General features: G+C 40.5%; 1 protein-coding gene across 1 annotated transcript in view; it reads right to left on the reverse strand.

Moving 5' to 3' along the window:
* The window catches only part of igsf9b (immunoglobulin superfamily, member 9b), a 147,901-nt gene extending 136,388 nt beyond the window's left edge, over positions 1 to 11,513 (reverse strand). The window contains exon 1 of the mRNA XM_034169805.1: positions 11,238 to 11,513. The gene's annotated coding sequence lies outside the window, so the exon portion shown is untranslated. The remainder of the gene's footprint in view (positions 1 to 11,237) is intronic.
* Between the last annotated feature and the right edge of the window lie 1,584 nt (positions 11,514 to 13,097).

Genomic DNA, 13,097 nt, shown 5'->3' on the forward strand with positions numbered 1-13,097 from the left:
AGTACAGCAGATTACAGAATGTCAGATAATAGTCAATCAACAAAGGGGACGTGTGGGCAGGCTCGAGGATAGAAGACGTCTGTCCTGAGAAGAACCGGAACCACACGATTTCCTCCGCCACCGAACCAGGAGAATACTGGAGCCGCCAAGTCCCGAATCCCCAGGTGGCCACCGTCTCCGAGCGTCGGATCTGGTACTGCTGGCGAGGAGCAGAAACAATCAGAGGTGGGTGTGTGTACACCCAGTAACAACGCTGGTGGAGATCCCACCTCCACCTCCTATCCAGAAAACAGGTACGTGCAGCAGTTGAGAGTACTTTTCACAGAACAGCGTGGGGAGCGAAGACGTCAGCTCTCCACGTCTCTCACACTCAGCCTCCGGCTGCGAGTACCGTATTTTCCGGACTATAAGTCGCACTTTTTTACATGTTTTGGCCGGGGGTGCGACCTATACTCCGGTGCGACTTATAAATGAAAAATATACCGGTAGGATCTCAATTAATTTACTGTAACAAAACAATTTTACGTGACAGAGTCAATCTATGTTTTAAAATGGCCACCAGAAAAGGAAATGCAATGCATCATAGACACTGTAGTATGGCGGCCGTCCTATAAGTCACGCTGGTCGCGATAACCAATCAGAGAACAGAACGTTGGACGCGTATTCCTCACCTCACCCACAGCGTGTGAAGCTGACGAATACGGTGCTTGCTGTTATTCCGGCATGGCGAACAAAACAGCTTCAACCCTTGGATATCAGTGTGAGCAGAGTTGACGCTGAGAGCTGCATGGGAGCACTGAGCGACGGCGGAGGATTAGCGTCTGCACTTGGAAGGAGCTGGATCGACAACGCTGGGTGGTCATGAGCTGCGCAGGTAGGTGCTGCATGGTTCGGCTCGCAATGTGGTCCGCAAAATACAAACATATCTGTTGGTAAAATGCAGCTCACGAGAGGGCACTCAAGGCTTGTGTGACTGTTCCTGCGACTTCTGACTACCATAGAAAAATAAAAATTTCAACGTTACTGATAACTTAAGACAACGGAGAAGGCCCGAAAAAATGCCACCAAAAAGAAAATCATACTCTGCAGATTGTAAGTTACGACTGGTGAAATATGCATCTGAAAACGGTAGCCGTCACAATATTATCATCTGAACTTTTCATGTTAAGTTAACATACCTGTATGTCCATGGGACTTATAGTCCAATGCAACTTATTTATGGTTTATTTTTCTTTATAATGATAAAGTGGCTGGTGCGACTTATACTCCGGTGCGACTTATTTATGGTTTATTTTTCTTTATAATGGATAAAGTGGCTGGTGCGACTTATACTCCGGTGCGACTTATAGTCCGGAAAATACAGTACTCACGGAACTGACTGCAAACACTGTTTAACAAACACAAAAGCAACGGCTGAGAGTTTTACCTTTACTGGTAGATATCTCGGCAACGAGGTGGAGATGACGTCCGGTATTTATGGTGTGGACTGATGAAGTTTAGATGGGTGACAGCTGTCCTGAGATAATGAGTGACAGCTGTCACCCTGGCTGTGTCCTTGGCGGCAGCGCCCTCTGGTGCCTGAAGCCCGCACTTCAGGCAGGGCGCCCTCTGGTGGTGGGCCAGCAGTACCTCCTCTTCTGGCGGCCCACACAACAGAGAAATTACATATGCGTCATATTTTCCCCCTTTAGCGTCCGCCCTCAAACGAGACTGTGCTGCCAATTCGTAAGTTTCAAAAACATGCACAACACCCCTTTTTGAAAGACCCACACTTCAGAAATCCTTAAGATTTTCCACCTAAAACTTTTCAGCTGTTCATTATGTAAAGGCACCAACACCATGTAACCTCTAGTTGAGTTCATATGAAATGACTCCTTTGAATTATGTTAATCAATAAATAAAATTAATCAATCGATCGCTACGTTGAAGACCTTTTATGAAAATTAAGTTGTGTGTAGCTGATGTTGAATGATCTTTTGATTCATCTATCATATATTAAATGACCTGGAATGTGTTGATTCACAAATGAAATCAGATGAAATGATGACCCTCAAAATGTAATAGGAATAATATTTTTTTAGAGAATCTACATATACAACATTATATAACAACTGAGTGGATCCTTGTCATTTGATTGGTGCTTTCTATGTCACATGACATGGAATATTCATCCCATTTGTGTTGCATTGCATTTAGAGTGCAAATGTGGTTCCATTTAGAGTGCAAATTTGGTTCCATTTGTTTGGTACCATTGCACTCTGCACACACAAAACAAATCCACTGCACTGTCTGGAGGCTGTTAGCAGGAAGTTAAAATAAAAAGCTGGACTAATTTCTGATGTGATTTTTTTTTTTCGCTGCATGGAGGATGTACGGTCTTTTTTGTAGTACACGCACGCACAAGTGCCAACCCGGCTGTGTGAACATAAGCGCACGTGCGGGACAACGACACAAGCAAGATTTGATTGACTGATTTGACTGAGCTAACTGACGATTTGATTGAGCTAACTGATGGTGCTAAATCTTGTAGCTAACACACACACAAAACCCACTCCGCTGTAAGCCATCTGGATGTATGAAGAGCTGTTCAGATGAACACAGCTGACGTGATTTTTGGCTTGACTGAAGAACTACATGAAATCTTTTTTTTTTTAAATGTAAGTCTGAAGTCAGTGCACAGCATCACCAGACTACATGTCACAATTTGGATTTTAGCAGCAGTGGAACACCAAAAGTTAAGTCCCTTTTCTGTTGTTTATAAATTAATAAAATATCAAATGACAAGGATCCATTTTAGCTGTTATATAAAACAAATAATTTTTACATTCTTTCAATGGTACGAATATTTCATGAGGTGAAAGCTGGAATATACCATTCAACAAGACTTGTTGAATGGTATATTCCAGCTTTCACCTCATGAAATATTCGACCAGTGAACTCATAAAAATTCATTATTTGTATACTGAACAATGGACACTGATATTTACATTCTGGACTCACACCATTCCAGCAGGGGGCAGTCAATCATCTATATATTAAAAGCGTGAGTGTGTGTGCATGATTTTGCTTTGTATGATCAATGTTACGTATATAATTGTAAATACATGGGTGACACAAGAAAGTGAACTTATTTACATTTTGGTCCATTTAAAAATCAAATAATAAAAAAAAAAAGTTAAAATAAAATAATAATAGCACAATTTATTACCAACCTTGAAAAAGGTCAGCTACCTATTTTATAAACACTACCCAATCTAGAGCCTGTGGATCCCCACGGCAAGACACTAGTGTATATAATTTTTTACGTTAGATTTCTAGATTCTCAAAAATTCAAAACAAATGAGGAAAAAAGGCACACGTCATAAATACTGGCACAGTATCTCTCTCTCACACACACACTAAACACCACACAAAAGTGAACATCTGACCTCTTGTGTGAGAATCAGCGTTAGCCTTCAACAAATAAGCAGCAGCATTACTCTCCTGGTAATCCAGGTTAATCCTGACAAAGGCTGTAACCTCACGCTGTAGAAGAACCTGCAGGTGACACCCACGAAAACACTCACACAGACACAGGCCACACCAAAGTGCAGCCCATAAGAGTACACATGAGGCATACTAATTAAGATAGAAAAGGGCTGTAAACTGTCAATCAATCCTACTTTGATAAGATGGACCAGTTTACACAGCACAGCAATCAATGTTTAGAGCCCCCCCCACCGCCAACACCGCCACCAAAATCACTATCTTTGACATTTAATTTAACAGAAGGAAATGAGCTGAGCAAGGGGAGGAGGTGGGGACTAGGGATCAACACTCAGGGAAACTAAACATCTTCACTGCCACAGAATGGATTTTGATGGCAAGTGAACACTGCTGTAAAATTGCACAAATAAATCATTTAGCTTACAGGAGCTGACACATTTAATGTGTTTCTTTCCCCAGGATGCTTTTATAAAGCTCAAATGTCTGAGGGAATGTCCAGTCTTGTGAAATCAAAGCACAAATCCTTTTTGCTGAACAGATGTAAGTGGTTTTGTCCTCCCTTGTCCCTGACCTCAAGGGACAGGTCAGTCCCATAAAGCGACCTTTAAGACACAATACTGAGGGCAATGGAAGGTTGAAAGACATCTTAAGAGCTGAAGTGCTGACGCATATAAGTGGATTTATTTTAAAACGAAAACGTCAAGGACACACTTTCTCCAAGTCCTCAGCAAGGTCAGGAAGCAAAAATACACTTAATGGAAATGTGTTTTTTTGAAGAAAGAAAGAAAAAAAAACATAAAATACTACAAAAGAGTTATTACACTTGCATGAAGTGGTTTGTCAGGCAATAAAAAAAAAAGAAAAAAAAAAGCCTTATTTCAAAAATTGGTAATGGAAACCTTTTTCCATTACTACAGGACGTATGACGTACAGAAAGCGGCACACGGCTTGGTATGTGTTGGCGGAGACTGAGAGCTTATGAAAGGCTAATGAAATTGTCATTGTCAAGTAAGTAGCTCACTATAGCGGTTCATGTTAGTGGATAACTCACTGGGTCAGTGGCTGAAGCTTCATCTCTTGAACACTCGATGGCACCCTCTCTGAATACATGAAGCATTTTCACCGAAAAAAAATTCATAAAAATACTTAATTTACTCATTTTTTAAGTCAGTCTGGGTAAATCTTGTTCCCTGGCTGATTTTGTCTTTCTGCTCTGGTTAAAAAAAAAAAAAATCCTTGCATTATTTAATGTAGCACTTTCTGAAATGTTAGATTCAAGTCGCAACAGAGCCTTTCACCTCCGCCTGGAGCAACCGCTGAAATAAATAAGGGTGATTCTTTTACTACGGGCAGTATTGGCCTTGTAAATGTAATTTCCACCACACCATTGCCTTACAATATAAAGCGCCTTGGGGCAACTGTTTGTTGTGATTTGGCGCTATATACATGTGCTCTGATGTTACTGTTTATCTCCATAGAAACTACCCAAACAATCTTTCATACAAACTGTTTAAAGGGACATTACAGTGTTGTGGTAGAAATTACGGCAATAGTGTGGGACAACTACATTTTGTTTAAAAAAATCACAACAGTTGTATGACATTGAATACCCAATTATGTTTTGATTATTTTACTGATATTTTATTCAGATATTTTAAAACATTAGAAAAAACGTTTTTTTACCATTCATTTTTATCATTGAAGATCAAAAGTCTGGGTGTGGGACAAGCACAAAACGGCAATATTTGCATATAATGATGCTGAAAAAAGGTGAAAAAGTCATCATAGACTACTAGAACAAATTTCTTAACACACTTTCATTGTAAAGATAACTATAAAAGTGTGAAATTTCCCCTTTTTTCTGTTTTTCATACAATATGATCAAAGGACATAAGTGCCCGTAGTCTAAGAATCACCCATAAACGTCTTTGCAAATATTGCATGTTGCTGTCTTAGTTTCGCGGTGTTCAGCGACAAAACTGTTAAGTCCGGAAGACACTCAGGCATCTCACATGACACGCCTCAGCTCACAACACCACCCCCCCCCACCCCCCACCCCCCATACTCTGCAGCAAAGAAACAGTGGTTCACAGACGCATCACAGAGGAGTTTTCCTGGATCAAAAAACTCCGGACATTATCACGATTAGTCAATGGAGTCCAAATCTCTACCGCAGGCCAAATTTATACCATGTACTGTATAAACCTGATATATATGCATCCCTACCACCCATAAGCCGCACTGCTCAGGAATTCTTAAACTACTCTGAAGAGAAAATAGAGAATATTAGGTCATATATCGCAGTGTGCTCTAGTTCCACCACCAGATCCTGCTGCTGATGTGGGTGCCATCTCTGACAGGATGCTTGATACTATGTGAAAGAAACTTGTAACTTCTACTAAACACGCAACCTGTATTTTTGACCCAATGCCAACTAAACTGTTTAAGAATCTGTAGGCTACTTTTGGGCCTACACTTGGTGAAAATTATTAACTAACCTTGGGCTCTGTATTGATTAAACCAGTTCTTCACAAGCCTAATCTGTATCCGGCTTTACTGAAAAATTATACACCGATATCAAACTTATCGTTTTGCTGCAAAATCTCTGGAAAAACAAGTGGTTTCACAACAGCTTGTGGACCATCTTATGCCGCGTTCACACAGGACGCCACGTGAGCGACGGTGGCGACAGGTTGCCATGTAATCCCTATGGAAGGACGCGTTGCAGCACCACAAAAGTTCAAGCCACGCAATGTGATGCGATGGATGCGAATCAAGCGATTTTGAGTGACTGGCATGTTTGTGGCGTGATATCGCGTTGCCCTCTTCCCCAAGTTGAAAAATCTGAACTTTTTCATCTTGTCGCGCCGCGATGACCAATCGGGGACTGGATATGTAGTGACGTGGAGCTGTCTGGAGTTTATACTTGATGTGGACATGTCCTGTCTCTGGCAATCAGCCTGTGAGCAGGACTTATGTCCCATTTGTCCTTTATTTAACACAATAATGACAGAGTTGGAGTGGAGAGCGATAAACTGCAGCAGCCAGTTTTTTTTTGTTTGCTTTTTTTCACATATACGTGCGCGAACGAATCGTCTGTGAAGATAATTTTATTAACTACACAAATGTATAATAAAACAAATGGTGACTGGTTTCTAACAATTATGACAGAGTTGGAGAGGAGACCGCGGAACTGCAGCAGCAGCAGCCAGGTTTTTTTCCTTTGTTCACAGGTGCGTGCGCGAATGGGACAGGAGGTCCTCAAACTGGGTCCAGGAGAGGCGGAAGTACCGGTGAAAGCGGCTGTCATCCAGACGCAGCTCCTGCAGCAAATTAATTTGTGGCGTGGCGTCAGGTGTGAACGCGGCTCAAGCAGAGCGACACACCGGGTAATGGTGGTGCATCCATCGCCAGGCGAGGAACGCGAATTTGTGGCATCGCGTGGCGTCCGGGAGAACAACCTCTTTTGAGTCACTGCAGTCTGCATTTAGAATGCACCACTCCATGGAGACAGTACTTACTAAAGTGTGAATGATCTTCCGCTTGCAATAGACTCCACGACACTGCTGTTTCTGTTAGATCATCATATATCATTGGAAAGCCTCAAGAACCGTTTTGGGATTGCTGGTAATATCCTTGTGTGATTGTCATCTTATCTGTCTAGTTGCTGTCAATGTGTCCTGTACAATATAGTGCAGCAGATAAGTGTAAGAATTGGTTAGTTGATGATACAATCACCAAATGTGGTGCTTGTATCATTCTTCAAAAAGCCATTAGCCACATAAAATTTCAATTTTTCAATTTTGGGGAGAATGTTGAATTCATTGTTTCATCTGTTGAACAGTCCATTCTGGAAGTTTACACTCTTCATGGGCTGATATGGGAGCAAAGCAAACGCCATCACAGATCATTTCTCTATGTACTATCCTCACCTAGTTTAGCCTGCAAGCCAATGTGGTTTACTGGTGCACAAGCAACTACTTGGACCCATAGGGAAGAGTTAGGTAAGCAGTAAGGACTAGTGTTCATCTAAAGAACATGGCTGAATTTAAAAGCAAAAATACTACCTCTACTACTAAACCCTTACACCCCAAAAACTATCACAAATTCTAAAGCATGCATATACACTTATTAAAAACATATACAATCCATTTAAAAAGCATGAAAATATTGCCTGAAGTTAAATTCAAATACAGTACAATATCATACAATATGTAACAGGTACAACATTGAAATAAACTAAGACCCTGCAAATATAGTGGCTAATGGCTTTTTTTTCTTTTTTTTTTTTTTTTTTACAAAAAAGTAGACCAATCAGTACTATTGTGCAAAACATGGTACTTTTAATCACAAAATAAAAGATTCTTACGAAATAAGAGTCATTCATCTGCTGCAATAATGGCACCTACCGCAATGTTTTAGAATTACTTATTACTACACCAATTACACTCAGTTCTGGATGCCAATAATTGCAAATACTATGACTTTAGAGGACTGCCTGTCTTCAGTGAAAAACGATGTCTAGCAACTTTTTACTATAAATTATGAAACGACAAAGATGACTGTCATTGGTCCTGCAAAACACGGGCAAAAACATTAAATGTTAATTAGGGCTTGGCAAGTTAACACGTTATTATCGCGTTAACGCATTAATTAATTAATGCCGACAATTTTTTATTGCACATTAACACAGTCATTTTTTTGTAAGAGTCTGTTGCTCACGGGCCTTTGTTTTGCAAGTCTGTCGCTGACTGCTTCCGTACTCACAGGAACCGGTGTGAAGGAGTCACTGACACCGGAAAAGAAAAGAACTGGTGGATAAACCAAGCAACATGGAGAAGGGCATGGAACTTTTACATGGCCATTTTCATTTTAAAGTGCTTCCAGAAGGCATAGTTAACAGAACCAAAGTTAGTTATAGTTATTATTGTATCCACTGCAAAGCTGCATTTTCTTATCATCGGAGTACTTCGAGTCTTAAATATCACCTAAATGCAGCACACACAGCTGATGCCAGCAAATCATTCAATGAAACAAACTGCAGCACGAGGCTTCGGCAGACTATATTAGATGCAACATGTGGAGAACTATTGATAAACAAAGGCAAGAGAGGCTCGCAAATGTGACATCGAAATGGATTGCTACAGACTGCAGGCTGATTAATGTTGTGGAGGACGTCGCTCAGAGAGACATTCTGAGAATGGGAACAAATGACAGCATGACGTGCACTCACTGTTGTTCTCACTGGGGACTACTGGACATCACTGGGTAACCATAATTTATTTTTATTTAACTGCAACTGCATAAACAAAATACTGTTAGTGTTTGCAGAACAAATGTTATGGCACTTTCATTCATATGGCAGAACATTTAAAATAAAATTGTGCTATACACTACTTTTTAAATTCATTTTTGGATTTTGCATATAATGTGATTAATCATGGAAATCATGCAATTAAAATTTTTAATCGTTGCCCAGCTCTAATGTTAATATAAAATCAAAACATCTTCAAAAGTACACCCTTACTCTCAGGGTGTGGGGGGGGGGGTCTTTCAACTACTCTCTGGCTCCGCGCCTGTGTACTGTGTCTGTAAACTGGAGTTAAGAGAACAGCCAGGACAAAACTGTTCAGTTTTTGTGGAAACTATTCCATGATTTGCCAGGAGGAAGGTAATATCACATGCACCGTCAGTCAGAAACAGACACAGGGTGAGATACACAGCGTTTATAGAGCAGATACTGGGCTTATAGTGAAGCAGACAATGTGTGTGCACTTATTTAGTAGCTTGGATTTGATTAATCTGATACAGATCAATAGAAAAATCCCTTGAACAGGCATTTCAGCTCAAAGTTTGTTTCTGTTTGCCATCCACCCACTGCTGCATGGCTTCCTGATGTTCCAAAGTATGGCACGAGCCAAAGGTCACAGAAGGCTAAAGAAAAATTAAAATTGGTGGCACTAAAAAGAATATGCATTCACGGCAGGGGTGGTGGTCAAGTGGTTGCACTTGGTTTCTGTCCGGAAGGTTCCCGTTATGTAATGTGAAGTTGCGTTAGGAAGGGCAGTTGAAGTAAAACTTGTGCCATTTCAACATGCAGATCCACCTCAGATCTGCTGTGGTGACCCCGAGTGCAAACAAGGGAGCAGTCAAAAGGTCTTTAAAAGGAATTTGCATTAACATGTTATTATTGTGTTAACTTTGACAGCCTTATACATACATACGTCAAAATTTTGTACTACCGTTATCTGTCCTACTCACGTCTCTGCCAAGCGTTGCATCTCACCTGCACAACGATGCCCCAAGATTTCCAGTGGCACTGCTCCATTTCATCCGTATCCATAAGCTTTCAGGAAGCGGACACAAATACGGATGAAAAGAATGCAGAGTGCAAACAGAAGGCTCAGTTCATATCTGTATTAAACCTTGAGCATAAAGGAGGTTTTAATGTCCGATTTGACTGAGCACTAGAGTTGAGAAATGTGACATTAACGCTGTACATTTATATCTTAAGTAATAAGATGCACTGAGCAGCCAATGTCCCACTTACCGTATTTTCGTATTATAAGATGCGGTTTCTTTATTAGTTTTGGAGTGCTTCATTAAATACGAACTTTTAGTCTCTTAAAAACGCATCTGCATTCACACAAAATTTTTTTAATTCTTATACTATGCATCAAATAGCAATACAGTCACCCTTAAATCAAATCTGACCGTCTGTGCAACGAGGTCATATTCGCTTTCAACACATATGCTGCAGTATGAGGAAAACTCCACCATGATTTTGAGTTATTAAATGACCCTGCTTATCTCCTGCAAGTGTCTTGCTTCCGCAAGACACAGTGTCATCATGACCTCCACCAAAGAGGCAAATCTGCAAACTCTACTGGGTTAACGCCTGGATCAAAATTTGGATTTGAGTCATTAACTGCATTTAAATGCATCAGAATTGGATAAACACCAATAGGAGATATTGGGGGAGGGAGTATATACATAATATATACTGTAAAAACATCAGACATCTGTGCAAATGAACAAACAAAAGGTCAACCTATGTGATCCATATTAAAAACAGTCACAAAGACTTATTTTACACCGAGTGAAGCGGCAGCTCAAAATTCAGACACCTTCAAATGAAAACAGGTGCAGCTTTTGCTTGACTGTGTCCAATCCATCAGTGAAAAAAATCACAAGGAAACACGACTCAATCCTGATCTCAGCATTTTAATTCAGGGCGGAGGACTCAGTTGCCTTCAGTCTGCTCCCTGTGGCATCTAAAGGACTATAAATCAATAAATAAATAATCCACCCATACAGAAATTCCAACTGAAGATGACAGAAATAAACAAAGGCATCACAAGGATCCCAGTGCTTCTTCCCTAATTAACAAAAAATACTACGTTTTTAAATTATCTTAGTGATCAAATATAAACAAAACAACTAAAGGATGCTTCCTGCGTCCTACAGAGGATGCTGCCTACCTCGCTCGAGGCACTTTTCTCCATCGAAATTGAAACGTGTACGCTTCAATCCATCGATGCTCTACATTTTACACCAGATTAAACTTTTTTATCCCTCTCTGGAGAGCCAAATGCTTTTAAAAAATAAAAAATAAAAAAAGACGCTGTATGAAACGCAGGTGGTCACATTTTAGCTAAAAACTCAACGTGCGCGCGAGCATCTAAAGAGTTCAAATCATGGCCACACTTCATTAAGAACACTTTTCAGTAAATTCCATTAACACTGCTCACCTTAAAGTTTCTGATATCAGCCCATTTAAAGTCCTTTAAAAACTTTTTCTTGGTTCTGTTGGTGCTGCGACGCCCGTTCCAAACTCACAGGAAGTTCCCCCCGGTCCCAAGTGAAGGTTTACAGGTGACTTTCAAATTAAAACAGTGTCCGTTAGTTTCCTGAGCATGTTCATCAGGTACCAGGTTTGTTCAGAATCAGACTGCACGTTTCTGCAGAGCTGATGGTACAAACCTTCAGGCTCTCACCGACTCCTCCCATTTCTCTCTTAACGCCCTCCTCCGGCTCTATGCCGTCTACATACGGTAAGTCACCACGAGTTATACACACTTCCTGTTGCAGCCTTCAAACTAAAGATAGTTCGTTTTCATATTACTTTTTCAGTAATTGTTAATAAAATAACCACAAAAAAATTTCCAAAAAGTAAAGAAGATCATGAAAAGACCATGTTTTATTTCGTGAAATAACACAAAATCAAAATCAATTAAAAAAAGATCAACTTAAAAATGCTGCACCAGGTTTCAGATTTTAGAACAGCGGCCACAGGTTTTTCTTGAATTACTTACACTGCACAAAGTCATGATTCAAAAACAAACAAAAAACAGAATGGGATTTAGCTTAGTTTTCTTGAAACAAATAACATGCTCTGATAATAAGTGAGAACAAATACCTTAGAGAAACTGAGCATATCTTGCTTTTTATTTCAAATCACTGTGATTTTATCAACTGATCACCAGAAACGTTGCAGTTACTTTACAGTCTGAAAAATTAAGTATTTTGTTTCTAGGTTAACAACTAGCTGTTTAAAGTATAAACACGCAGAAATTGCTGATAATGGCTAACTATCCATCTATCCATCCATCCATTTTCTTCCGCTTTATCCGGAGTCAGGTCGCGGGGGTAGCAGCTCAAGCAAAGCCGCCCAGACCTCCGGATCCACACACACCTCCCCCAGCTCCTCTGGGGGAACCCCAAGGCGTTCCCAAGCCAGCCGAGAGATGTAGTCCCTCCAGCGTGTCCTGGGTCTTCCCCGGGGCCTCCTCCCAATGGGACGTGCCCGGAACACCTCTCCAGCGAGGCGTCCAGGGGGCATCCAGAAAAGATGCCCGAGCCACCTCAACCGACTCCTTTCGATGTGGAGGAGCAGCAGCTCGACTCCGAGCTCCTCCCGAGTGACCGAGCTCCTCACCCTATCTCTAAGGGAGCGCTCAGCCACCCTGCCGAGGAAACTCATCTCGGCCGCTTGTACTCGCGATCTTGTTCTTTCGGTCATGAGATGGCTAACTAATGCCATGAATATTTTGCTTACAATGTTCGTAAGCAAGACATCAAATCCTCTTTGTGAAAACACGGGCCTGATCATGAAAGGATCTGTATCCTAGAATGCTTTTAAAAAATTATACAAGATATGTGAACATAAATTAAAATCTGACTTTACAGCTTTAGAAAATACTCAACATTTTACAAATACAACCTTTGAAGAAGCCAACTTGATGAGCTCCAATAGTAGGAAATGAGCATAAATGCTTGTATCTGGATACAATTTTTTATTTTTTGTGACCCTTGTAATGTTGTACTTTCACTGCTCAACAAGACTTAATATTTCATCCGTCAGCACACTCATCGATCCTCGAGAGACTGACTCAAAAGAAACTGAACTTTATCCATTTTATTGAAGACCGTTTTTTTTTTTTTTTTTTTTTTTACAACAGAGCACGTAGCACCAACTTTGTAACACTGAAGTAATTTAGATGATGAACAATAAGTTCACTTGCCATAAACTGCTAAATGTCATGGTCAAAGACATGGCTTCATTTTTTTTTTTTTTTTGGTTGGGTTATAATTTATGGAAATAGTATACA

Source organism: Thalassophryne amazonica, chromosome 5 (assembly GCF_902500255.1).
Source record: "Thalassophryne amazonica chromosome 5, fThaAma1.1, whole genome shotgun sequence".
Classification (NCBI taxonomy): Eukaryota; Metazoa; Chordata; class Actinopteri; order Batrachoidiformes; family Batrachoididae; genus Thalassophryne; species Thalassophryne amazonica.